This window comes from Belonocnema kinseyi, chromosome 8, assembly GCF_010883055.1.
Source record: "Belonocnema kinseyi isolate 2016_QV_RU_SX_M_011 chromosome 8, B_treatae_v1, whole genome shotgun sequence".
Lineage (NCBI taxonomy): Eukaryota > Metazoa > Arthropoda > Insecta > Hymenoptera > Cynipidae > Belonocnema > Belonocnema kinseyi.
This window is the reverse complement of record NC_046664.1, coordinates 52,102,664-52,115,636: the sequence shown is the minus strand read 5'-3', so window position 1 is coordinate 52,115,636 and position 12,973 is coordinate 52,102,664. Positions and strand designations below refer to the sequence as shown.

Sequence of the window (12,973 nt, the reverse complement as noted above, 5' to 3'; positions counted from 1 at the left end):
GAAATGGAGACATGGGCACATGTATTAGAGAGATGTACAGGAGAGGAAGAGGGACAATTGAGTGTGGATGAGTGTGTAAGATGGATCTTGGATGGTAGTGGACAGGAAGGGATGTGGATGAAGAAATTGGATGAAGTAAGGGAAAGCAAGGGAGTAGGGCAGAGCCAAACGGGTGATCCTGAAAAGGGACAGTAAAAAACGAAAATTGTTTTCAATATCGTGGAAAATGCATTTTTTTATGGTAAGAGGAAACGGAAGCCCTGGAAGCTCGCTCATTTTAGGAATTAATATCACTACTGTTACTATTGCTTATCCTGCGTAATGCGAAAGAGTAGAATTTAAGTAGTAGTTAAGTTAGACTAAGGATGGAATTGTAAATATATGTACAGGGAGCGGTGGCCCTCAAACCCGTAAAAGGGAGAGATTAAATACATACATACATTATCAGCGAAAAATGTAATACCTAAAAGGTGTTTCAACCAAGAAAGTATTTCGATTTAAAATTTTAAAAAACAGTTAAATTTAATCAATGAAAATCAATGTTCAACAAACTAGTTGAAATTTTAACCATAAACGGTTAGTTTTTAAATAAACAGTTTCATTTTCAATTAAAAAGATCAAATTTCAACCAAAATAGAGAGAATATTCTACATAAAAGTTACATTTTCAACCTGTAAGCTGTATATTTAATTTTAAACCAGAAATAAGAATTTACAACAAAGCACATAAAATTTCAATCAAATTGTTAAGTTTTCAATAAAAACTATTTATTTGCAACCAATTATTAAATAGATGAATTTTCAGTTGAAAAAATCAATTTTCAAAGAAAAATGTAATGGATGAATCTTCATCTAAAACCGATTAACTTTCCTTCGAAAAATAGAGTAGTTAAATTTTCAGTTTAAAAAATTAATTTTTAACAACAAAAAAAACGATGTTTTCACAATATTGTTAAGTTTTCAATAAAATAATCAAATTTGTAACCAAGAGAAACGAATTCTGAACAAAATGAAAATAATAGTAGTAGACTTCTAAATTGGAAAGAATTAAATTTTAACGAAAAGCAGTTAAATTTTCTTATCACATTCTATTAATCAATTTCGCATTTGAGCAAAAAAATTATGAAGGGGGGAAAAGGGACAATTTTTTTAAAACAGAGGAAAAATAGGAATTAAAAAAACAAAAAGAACAAATAGAAGAAAGGGTGTCAATTCAGTATGAAGATGCTTCACTTGTAAAATAAGATACTTAATTCTCATTTTATTATTTTCTTGTACTGTTTCATCCCATACTCTGCAATGTGTAATTCGATTTGGCCTATGTTATTTATTTTCTTTAATCATCGAAATAAGTGGGAAAAATGCTAGTCACTAATTTTTATTTTTTCCGGTAACATTCAAATGCGGGTTGGATTATCATAAATTAAAACGTGAAGATATTAAGGTTCTCTTGGAACATTTAGGACAATAAGACTCATTACTGCTCATTACTTAATTTTTTAAAATAAAAATTTTAATAAAGGATTGTCTTCGTACATATTTACTTTATTTTTATGCGTAGTAACTTTTCTCTGATCGTATTTTTCTTTCCAAAAGTTTTTGAATAAGTAAAACAATAAAATACTTGTTTTTGCAAAGAAAAAACCCTTAAATAAAATTATTTGCCATTTTTTAAACCAAAGTATTAATAAAATTCTAACCTAAAATCCTAATTCTTCATTATATACTAAAAAAAACGTTTTAAAACTTGTTTTCATTCAATCTTTTGCCCTGCCATCATGAATGATATTTTTTGTAATAATCATCGTTTATTTATTTTTTTAAACCATACACTTTTCTCTTTTTATATACCTTTGAGCGAAAAATTGTTTAAACTGAAAGTCGCCATTCAAATAAAAATTTTAACCCATTAAATTTCAAGCAATTTTAATCATTTACTCGAAATTGGTTAACGATCCGCAGTTGAGCCTTTTGCAATTTTATGTTCCCGTGGCTTTGAGATTATAAACGTCGACATTATGTGTCTTGTAAATGGATAACATTTTCTAATCACGCCTTCTCAACTTAAATTCAGAAACACTTCAAATCAGGAGTGGATTTTGATTTTATCTTTAAATCGTTATTTCAATTAAAGAAATACAATTTAATATAAAAAAGAACCTAAACAAAAATTTAAAAAAATTAGTAAGAGAAGAAGTTGTCAAACGACCCCAAGTAAGGGCACCGTCGGCGTAGGCTTACATTTAATAACAAAATCCTTTTTTCTTTCTCATTTATATTTGAACTATCTACGAAGAAAATCTTATGAGAAAACAAGATTAGAGTGTAGGAGTCTAAATTTTCCTCAATCTTCGTATTCTTATATACTGATATGAAAAAAATAAAACTGCAATATTGAAAATTCTATTTTTTATCCCAATTCTATATGACAATAAAAGAAAAGAAAGAAAAAGAATGAGAAAGAAAAATTTACAACATTAAGGTCTTAAAAAACTCAATTTTCTCAATTTTTCTTATTTTTTCACATTTGTAATTTAAAAATCAATCAGATATTTTCCAGTGAAATAAAAAATAAAATTTGCTATGCCATAGTTTTCTTCATAGTATATCAGTGGTTAAAAATTTCGAAAAATAAAGAAAATGTATTTACTTACACCCCTATGTTGAAAACTTTTCTTTTGGTCCAATCTTCATCCGAAATGGCTCCAATTGAAGCCTTTTTCACGTAAAATTGAGATCAAAAATTAAATGTTGCATTTTTATTTTTGGAAGAAAAACCACGGGAAAAACCCTGGAAAACAATTAAAATTTTTTTTTAATTAGTGCAGGAACTCTTACTTGAGGTCGTTCGCCGAACACATTTCAGACTCAATTCTTTTTAGGTGAGGTTTTATTTAAAAAATTTTTAACTCGGACGCTGACATCGTTAAATATTAATAAGATCTTTCTGTTATAAATAAGATTAAATCCACGTTGATAAAACATGTGCATTTCTCTCAGCTGTAAAAAGTTCGCTATGAAGAACAAACAAGGATTAACTAAGATCTCGATGGAATAATTAGTTAACGCCCCTACTCATCGATAGCGTTCCCGGTTTAATTCCGGGTTAAGGTAGATTTTTTTTTTTTTAAATTATTCATTTGAAGTAATAATTTTAAATTTTTATAAATTAAAAATGTCCATATTTTTCTAATTGAAAAATTGCAATGAACTTTAATCGAGGAAAGACAAGTACAGCAAACGTCCTTGTTCCCGACAGTGCCAGGTGAACGGTTCTATGTGTTAGTAGGTCATTGGCTTTATCCTGTGAATCCCCGCCGTAGGCAAAAACAGAAGTGAAAGTACACTCTTGCATGTTTATTAACAGTGTGAAGTTCACGTTCATGAGCCTCCTCCACCCGTTTCGCCAAGCAAAGGGAAAATTGCTCTCGAATATGATTATAGACGCTGACGTCATCATAATTATCATTCTCATCATCGCCATTATTTCCAATGTCATTGAAGTTGTTATTTTTATTATTAATTTAAACTTTTTTATAATTATTGTAACATGCTTGAAAACCAAAATGGTTTCTGGTGTGACAGGAAAAATAATTTTTAATACAAAATAAAAATCACCAATAACTATTTTTTCATTTTATTTTGAAGGTTATAAAATAATAACTTTACAAAGATTCTTGAAAAAATTTAAAAACATCCTGGAAAACATTCATCTTCAACCAAATAGCTGATATTTCAATCCAAGAAGAATTTTATTTTAAATAAAAAACAGTGTAATTTTATAAAAAATGGTATAATTGTATTTTCAGTTTTCAAAATTAAACTTTTTATAACAAAAATTTTTTCAACAAAATAGTGAAAGGACCCCACAGCAAATGTACATGAAATGGCTTTCGGTCGATTTTGATTAAACTTCGTAAAATTGTAGTTCTCAATGTCTTGATCAAAAGTGTTATGGGGCACAAAGTCCGAAAGTGGACAGTTTTCGAGTTATAGAGGGTTAAATATCCAACCCTTTTAAGAAGCATTACCAAATATCTCGAAAACTGCAGCTCTGCGAAAAAAATGTTCCCTATGAAAGTTATTGGGCTCTAACGGGGAAATGAAAAGAAAGTCATGGCCTTAAGACACAGGTCATTTTTCAAGGTCATTTAATGTAAACTTGCCATTTATTGCTAATATTTAGCCAATAAAGACAAGATATAAAGAGGAAATCAATGTAGAAACCATAAAGGCAAGAAATGAGAATGACTTAGTCAATAGCCTTTATTGGCCGGATATTGTCTAAATGAAGCTCATTTCATGCCTTCATTGGCTAGATATTGACAACATCCTAGACAAACCTTCCCTTCATTGGCTAGATAATGACTAAATCTCGCTCATGTGTTGCCTCCATTGGCTAGATAATGACTAAATCGCACTCATGACTTGCCTTCATTGGCTGGCTGTTGACTAAGTCATTCTCATTTCTTGCCTTTATGGGTTCTATATTAATTTCCTCTTCATAGCTTGTCTTTATTGGCTGAATATTAGCAATAAATGACAAGTTCACATTGAATGACCTTGAAAAATGACCTGGGTCTTAAGGCCGTGACTTTCTTTGCATTTCCCTGTTAGAGCCCAATAACCTTCATAGGGAAAATTTTTTTCGCAAAGCTGCAGTTTTCGAGATATTTGCTAATGCTTTTTAAAAGGGTTCACTAAAAAAATGTTTAGATATATTAACCTAGAATTCTAGCTATCGCAGCTAGAATGTATCGCTGGATTTCGTCTTCCTAAATAATTAGCTGTAATGGACAGATTTTCTTGCAGGAATAATATAAGTACTATACCTAGAAAATTTAGCTCTCATGCCTATATTTCTATTGCTAAACAAGTATCGGTGTCACACCTAAATAGGTTCAGCTACACATTCTTGGTGAAAAATCTAGCCACATTTGACAGCCTATCTATCTCCGTTTTCTGGCTGAAGTGCCTATAATTTTTCTAGCTAATATACCGATATATTTCTAGGTATGATGACGCAAAAATATAGCAACCATATATATATATATATAAATATTTAAATCTTTATTCATGTATTAAAAACACACAGAGCCTAGTAATACATTTTTTTTATTTGAAAACGAAATTTAATACAGAAGAAATATTTCGTTTCAGAGATTCTTAATCACTCGTCGCGAATGTAAATCGTGATTAAATCAAGAGTCACAAATTATCAATGAAATTTCAGTAATTCAACTTTACAAAGTACTGTATAGATAAATTCCACGGTAACTTCAAGGAGCTCCTTAGCTTTTTTTGTAAACCGCATTCTATGGCCAGCCACAGGTATCAGACTCTCCAAAACATTTGACCATTCTGGCAGCTCTAACTGATCAAGCGAATCCACAAAAATGTCTGCAGCTAAAAATATAATTGAAACGATTTTTATGGATAATTTGGGTTCAGATGGGGGTCTAGTGATCAGGTAATTTAAAATTCCAGGCTTTTTCTGACCAGTTTATAATATGTCCTAAACTAAAATATAAAATGCTCCAATTCATTATATCCATAAACAGAATTTATGTCGGAAAGAAAACAATGATTTATTTACACGTCCTAATATTATCCGTGATGACATACTGAGATGATAAATATTAGTCGAAACTACATCTCTGCGATCATACGTGTAACGCCATCTGATTATTTATGATTTCTTAATTTTCAATTGTATGAGAGTTAACATTTTTTTTATTTTAATGTTTATGTAAAATTGTCTTATAATCTAACATGAAAAACATCTGGTAATATTCTTCAGATAATTTTAAAATTAATTCTGTACAAAAATCATTATTCAAAATAATATTTTTTAGATTTTTACTATTATTTTCACAACAGCCCTCGAATTTTTCCAACTTTTTTGCAGCAAGTTTGTAAAATGTTTATGAGGGGTTTCCATAATCCACAAGGTCCAATTTTGACCAATTTTTGACTCCATATTATGTTTTAGGCGGGGGGGGGGGGCAATAATGTTGATATATACACGGAAAAAAATTCTTGAGGCAAACGAGTGAATCAAGAATATATTAAACTCAAAGAAAGTGTACGCTTGGATTAGGTAAAACGTTTAGTTAGAAGAGTTAAACATTTAGTTACTTTATGTAAATTGTTCTCGTAAATCAGTAATTTGGACAAAATTGCTAAGTTCGAAAGTTTTTTATTTTCGACAGATTAGAAAATAAACAAATTAGAAACAGATTAGAAAAAAATTTAGTTGTTATAGAAATATATTAACTTACAGTAGCCAATCTTTCGTCTGGTATCGCGAAAAGGAATTTCCCTGAAATCCGTGTAATGCATTTGGAGGTCAAGTTTGTTGTTTTTATCGCGTTTCTTGATATTTCAATATAGTTATCGCCTACAATCGAAACAAAGGTAAATTATTATTACTGCATCATTAGCTTCATTTAATATTAACATTTGCGCACATTTTAAGTGGTAAAAAGCGTTTAATTGTCCTAAGTAAATCTCAACTGTCATTGCTCCCGATTAGACCGTCGCCATTTTATTTCGCTGCTCCCATAATGCACCGGCGCTCTTCCGATAATTGCTTCAGACACATTCCTATTATAGCTATACTTATTCGCCGTTTGACTATACGATATCCCTGGTATATGGAAAATGGTCAAGGATATTCTTTTTCGCTGATCGAGGGATCTTTCTAAATTCCTTCGTTCGTTTTCAGCTAAATTTTTAGCTATAATAAGGAATAATATCCCTGTCACAGCTCAATTTTTTTTACCGTGTAATTATTTGGCATTGAAAATATTTCTTTAAAAAAGTAATTATAAAAATTCCTGACATAGAAAAGTTTATTTTCAAAACTGGAAATAGCTGAGTTGCACAGAATGTTTTCCCCAAATACATAGGGCATCATAAAAAAATGCAATTTAAAGACGTTGTTAAAATAAGTTTGCTATGTAAGTTTTTAATTTTTTCATTAAAAATGATTTTATTAGAAATTGGATCATAAGTAATATTATTTTGGTTTTTAAAATCATAGAAGAACTATTAACTCTCATATAATTATCACTTTAAGAACTCAAGTAGTCATACAAAAATATTATGAGTATCATATGAATCGCTGCCCACAATTTTTGAATTTGGGACTATGACTTTTTTTAATGGGACTTTAAAAAATCAGCTGAATAATTTTTTCTCAATATTTCTTAGACAAAATTAAATGAAAATAACATTTTGAGAGATCAAGAAACATATTTGTAAAGTTTATTTAAATTTTAAAAAGAAAATTATATTTACTGCGTTCTCCCTTAACACAAGCTTATTTGTGTAAAGTGTCTTTATTTTCCAAAAACGTCTTGAAAGCTCTTTTTAACTATTAAGAAAGCATAAAAATATAAATAAATAAATTAAAATAAATATCAAGTACATTTATTCATCAATTACACTTATTCATAAACTTATTCATCACTTTTGATAAATAGCTCTTTCTCTGGCGATATTTGACTTAAATTTCGACCAGCATTAACAGTCTCAACGAGAACATTGGAGCTAAAATCTGCATATACATAACGGAACACATAACCGACAAAAGAGTCGTACTGTTGTCAAGTTCTAGAATTTGAGGTATATTTTAATCTCCCATTTCTCTAAAACAGCAATTTAAATCATAAAACTTTGGTAAAAACTACTCGAATTTAAGTTCCTTATTCATGGATTATTAAAAAAAAATTTAACTTTTTTGATACCCTACCGATAGAGACCGCAGAGTATATGCTAAAGCTTCTCAAAGCTCTGAGAAGCTCTGAGAAGACATATTTAAAGGTTCAGGTAGTTCGTTTAAATGTTTTTAAGGTTTTAAAATGGCCTTTCCGAAATTGAAATAAAAATACGATCATAACTAATAAGCAGAGAGGTTGAAATTGAAATAAGAATTCGATCATAAATAACAAGCAGAGAGGCTATATCAATAGAGTAGCCGACACTCAAGGGTCCTTTGTTAAGCTTTCGGATTAAAATTTATGAATAGAGTTTTTTAAATGTCATAGTTAACAGCCTAAAACATAATAATTCAGAATCTCCGGGTTTCGATGATTTCAGATATTTAACTTTTTTTAAATGTTTAAACTTGGAATTAATACAATATTTCTCGTAAATGGATTGAGATACGCCAAAAAATACAACATTTTTGAATTCAACTAGAAAATTGTATATTATTATATAAGTTATAATTATAAATAAGTATAATGAAAGAATTCATTAATTAAAAAAAAACTATTAATAATTTAAAGAGAAATTTAAGAAGGGAGAGTCGGGTTAGCGACGGCCAACTACTGTAAATAACTCTGCCCGCCCGGTACGTGAAGAATACAAAAGGAACATTATATCACCGTCGCATCACTCTTAATAGGACCAATAATAGGACCTTGAAAAGGACCCAAATCTCTCTATCTCTGAGACTAAATCATTCAAATCGAACCTGCAAATCGTCTCAAATCGGCCAAGCTACTTTGCCTGATAATACTCTGAGATTTCTATCGGTAGGGTGTCTGCAATGTCTTAGGTATATTTTTTAATTAAATATGTTATAATATGTAGATTTTTCAATGAAGGAATAAAATTTCCGATTCTAAATGAAACTGCCGGCTTTTTTACGTGAAAATTCTATTCTTGTAGTTCTATTGCGTCCTGAACGAGGGTTCGTTCAGGACACTATAGAAATAAAAGGTGATTTTTATGATTTTCTTCTTATGAATTTTTACAGCGAGTATTTTAGAGCAGCGAATTGGAGGCTTTAATTACATTCATTAATTTATAAATGATCGATGTTATACTAAATCGATATGAAATGAACAATTTTTTTTGAGGTTATACGCTCACTAAAAATGGAACAATCACTTACCTTTAAAAGCTTAAAAATAATTGTGGAGGTTCCAGCTTCTTAGAATATCCTCTATTTCTGTAATTGGCTCCACGATTCTCGTGGCTTGACTGTTTATATTGTTCATTTTAAGGGCATGTGACACAGCTAAATACCTATATTACCGACGTCAGTTTTTCAGTTCACTGAATGTTTTTTTGAACCTAAGAACTTTTTTTGTAAATAAAATATCGAGCTGAAACTTTGGGAAAAGTATTAGAGTACAATAAAGTACGTTTAGGTACTGCATTTTGGTAGGAACTTTACTGAAAATTATTTTATCTTTTTTCTGAACCTCAACATTTTTGAACGTTCGAACTTTTTTTATACATAAAATATCGGTCTCAAACTTTGAGAAATGCAAGAGTCGAAAGAAAACTACGTTTGAGTACAAAGCTTAATAATAACAGATGTAAAAAAAAATATTTCAACAATCAATTTCAACGGCATCAGCCGATAACGATGTACACGAAAATACGAACCCTCTAGAGCCTCGTCTAGTGGTCGCCAGCTTTCTTTCGACTTTTGCATTTCTCAAAGTTTGAGACCGCTATTTTATGTATAAAAAAAGTTCGAACGTTCAAAAAATGTTGAGGTTCAGAAAAAAGATGAAATGATTTTCAGTCAAGTTCCTGCCAAAATGCAGTACCTAAACGTACTTTATTGTACTCTAATACATTTCCCAAAGTTTCAGCTCGATATTTTATTTACAAAAAAATTTCTTAGGTTCAAAAAAACATTCAGGGAACTGAAAAACTGTCGTCGGTAATATAGGTATTTAGCTGTGTCACATGCCCTTAAACCTTTTTAATTCTCACAAGACACGAGGCACTATAGACTAGCTTTTTGCATTTACGGAAATGCCGGGCGTTAGTGATGCGGGAACTAATTCAAGGCGGTAATTTTGAAAATGCATTTCAATTTATAGTCATAAAACTAATGTTAAAATGATTTTAGGTTAGAATTTTTAATGAATAATAAATATTTATATATATATATTTATTTATTTATTTATTTATTTATAAAAAATTACTTTGGCCACAGAATCTAAATTTTCTATGAGGAGCAATATACTTGCTGCGTCTAAACGAATTAGCTGTACGAGCAAACTAATTTGAGGAAATATGCTGTTTGATCATGCCTACTAGAATGTTAAGCAAATGAGGATAGAATTATCTCCCAAATTTTTTGTCTGCAGGAGACAGATGGTTTCTACATCTTAGCTACCCCGTTTGCAGGTCTACCTAAACTTTATGGCAAATTCAGCTATATTTCCCCAGTAATACTTGTCTAGCTACAACAGCTATACCATTTTTTTCAGTGATGGATGTTTAACCCTCTATAACTCGAAAAATGTCCATTTTCGGACTTTGTGTCCCATAACACTTTTGATCGAGACATTGAGAACTACAATTTAACGAAGTTTAATCAAAATCGACCGAAAGCCATTTCATGTATATTTGTTGCGGGGTCCTTTTTAAGTAAGGAGATAAATTTTGAACTAAAATTATGCATCTTTATCATAAAAAATTAATTTAAAAAAAAAGTAGTTTGACTTCCAACATAGTAGTTGAATTAAAAAAAAACACTGAATATATAGCCAAGAATATTAATTTTCCTGCAAAAAGGCGAATCTTGAACAAAATAGTTACATTTCCAACAAAAGAAATACATTTTGAAAAAAACTGTATATCTTCAGTCAAAAAAGTGAATTTCTAGCAAACAAGTTTAACTTATAACCAAGTATGTCAATTTCCAAAAAGGCGAATTTTCAACAAAATTGTTAAATCCTGAAACAAAAAATATTTTTGTTTTAAACCAAACAGTTGAAATTTTTAGAAAAAAACAATACATTCCTACCAAAAGAAATTAATTATAAACCAAAAAGACGATTTTTTAAGACAATTTTTAAATTGTGAACTAAAAGAGATTTTCCATTCAAAAAAGAAAAAAATGTTTCACCAATTATAATTTAAAAGGAAAAAGAAATTTTAATACAAAGTACAAATTTCGATTAACTAATTTTTTGAAATTTATTTGCTTATTTTGAACAAGCATTAGAAATTATGTAAGAAATTTTTTTTATTATACTACCGGAATCTTTTATGTCACTTTTGAACATCTTTTGCAACGTTTCAAAATATTTTTAAACGTACTCTTAAAATAAGTTGTTCAATTTTCAACCAAAGAGATGCATTTTTAACCAAATAGTTGAATTGATAAATGCAGAACATAAATTTTCAACCAAAAATAGTTGATTTGTCAAAGAAAATTATTAAGATAAAAACAAACAAAAATGAATGTTGAACAATAGACTTTAACTTTCGACAATATAATTAAATTTTTAACAAAAAAAAAATAATTTTTTACAAGAAAGTCGAATTTTAAATCAATTACATGAATTTTTAACTGCATAGTTGTATTTCTCAGAACCAATGCTAATTTTACAACAACAATAACAAAAACAAACGAATTTTTAATAAAATAATTCAATTTTAAATCAAAACAGATTAATTTTCAAACCGAAAACACAAACTTTGAAAAAGGAGTTTAACTTTCAACCAAGAATTATTTTTCTATCAAGAGTGAAAAAAAATGCCACCAAATTGATGTATCGTCAAGCTAAAAAGGCAAATTTACTACAAAACAGTTTAATTTTCAACCAAAAAATATGAATTTTCAATTTAAAAAACGTGATTTTTAAACCAAGCACACGAATATTTTAATTAAAAAATGACTGAATAGCATTTTTCAATTTTTTAAGAAAATATTTGAACTATTTATTTTAAATTTTTCTGCAAATTTAGAATGTAACTATTTAATTTTTAGTAGTAATACAACCATTTTGGAAAAAAATTCAAATATATAAGTTGTGAATTTATTATTATTTATTTTCATTGTTTTTAAAAATTAATTTTTTTAGTTGCAAATTCATCTTTTTTAGATAAAAATTCAACAACGTAGTTGAAATTTGAACTGTATTGTTACAAATTCGGATTTCTGGTTAAAGATTAATAATGAAAATTGAAATAATGATTGATTTTAGTTGAACATTTTTTTGGGTGAAACTTGAAATATTTTGTTGAAAATTATTTTGTTTTTGGTTAAAATTCATTTTTAACTGGGAATTTCTCTATTTCATTTATGGTGAAAAAATAATTTTTTCAACCGAAAATTTAATTATTTCCTTGTTGGCGAAACATTTATTTCTCCTCACTGAAAAACCATGCATTTTATTGAAACTTTGTCTTATTGTTATAATTTTTTGGTTAAAAACCTAACTATTTTATGGAAAACTCAACTGTTTGGTAAAAATTGATATTTAAAAAAATGAATTCTCATCTTTTTGTATAAAATTAATCCTCTTGCTTTAAAATTCAACTAGTTTATTGAAACTGAATGCATTTCGTTAAAAACTTTTTTTTTTTTGAATGAATATTACGTTTCTAACTTAACTATTTTGTTGAAAAGTCAACCATTCAGTTTAAAAATCTTGTAGTTTGTTACAAATTTATTTTTTTAAGGATATTAATCGTCCTGCTTGTCACTGAATCAGTTTGGTTGATATTTGAACTATTTGTGTTGGAAATTAAACTATTTTCTTGAAAATTTATTTTTTTGGTCGGAAATTAATTTTTTCTACTGCCAAATTCACTATTTCACACTTTATTGTAGAAAATTAATCTGGTGGGTTGAAAATTCAATTGATTGCTTTTAAGTAGAAATACTTTTTCAGACATTTATTTTTTAGCTTGAGATGCAGAATTTTTTATGCAATTGATCTTTTTAATTGAATATTTAACTATTTAGTTGACAATGCTTTTTTTAAAAAAGAGCTAATTTTTTAATGAAAATGTAGATATCACGTTTATGATGTAAAACTTTTCTTTTTTAATTGATAATTCAACTATTTCTTTAAATATTCCAATATTTATTTAAAAATTTAACTATTTGGTTGAAGAATCGTATTTTTCAGTAGAAAATTAATCTTCTTGGTTAAAAATTCAAGTTTTTGGTTGAAAATTCCATTATTTTATTAAAAACTAATCTA

The 12,973-nt window shown here is 28.6% G+C and overlaps 1 protein-coding gene across 5 annotated transcripts in view; it reads right to left on the bottom strand.

Moving 5' to 3' along the window:
* The window catches only part of LOC117178920 (serine protease 33), a 122,905-nt gene that overhangs the window by 78,194 nt on the left and 31,738 nt on the right, over positions 1-12,973 (bottom strand). The window contains exon 2 of one of the 5 annotated variants that reach the window (XM_033370472.1): positions 2,654-2,790. The exons of the other annotated variants lie outside the window; for them this stretch is intronic. The gene's annotated coding sequence lies outside the window, so the exon portion shown is untranslated. The remainder of the gene's footprint in view (positions 1-2,653; positions 2,791-12,973) is intronic. 5 annotated transcript variants of the gene reach the window in all.